This window comes from Wasmannia auropunctata, unplaced genomic scaffold (genome assembly GCF_000956235.1).
Source record: "Wasmannia auropunctata unplaced genomic scaffold, wasmannia.A_1.0 LD336106.1, whole genome shotgun sequence".
NCBI lineage: Eukaryota > Metazoa > Arthropoda > Insecta > Hymenoptera > Formicidae > Wasmannia > Wasmannia auropunctata.
The window spans coordinates 3,178,130-3,178,923 of record NW_012026784.1 but is presented as its reverse complement, the minus strand read 5'-3'; positions in this window follow the sequence as shown (position 1 = coordinate 3,178,923).

Below are 794 nucleotides of genomic sequence, written 5' to 3'. Positions count from 1 at the left end.
ATTTCGGACTTTGCATTACAATATCTCCGCTCGTAGGACATGTAGAAAAAAATAAACACACTTTCATTATATAAATCGAACCCAAGCTATCGATTAAATCTAGTTAGAACTTAATCGGTTCGACCGTTATTGAGATCTCAAAATCTCGGATGCTCGCAACGCGACGGCTCGCGTTAAGAGACCCGGCATGGCTTGTTTGAACACTTGACACCAAGCCACTACCGTGTCTCCTGATAAATATTGATAATATGTTGTAATGTTTCTGTAAGTAATGAAAAGTAAATTACAAAAAATTACAATTTTTTTAAATAACAAAAGTGTTAATATGCGTTTCTGTACTTTATTTATATTTATGACTTACTAATTTCAATAAAAAACTTTTTTTTATAAACAAATATTGGTACTAACATATATACATTGAGCAAATACATACTTTTACTGCTTTTTTGTAAAACATCCAAAACGGGCTCATGAAAAGATAAATATACAAGTTTATCGAACTGTTTAATCGAAGATTTACCTGCGGGCGGCGGCGGCGTGTCTGACTTGTACTCGCAAGATGAAACTGATGCGAATATCGCTCAATAAATGTTTTTGTCAAATAAGAATTTGTAATTCAAACAAAAGAAATAGTAATAATAATAAATCACGCGGATTCGTACACTTTATCCATTAATTTCCCATCAAAAAAAGTTGTACATACATTTTCCCTTTTTACTTTCATACTCACTGTATTGAAAATTAATTTTCTCAATTGCTGTAGTATTAGAAATACAATTTCTACATTTAGAGAT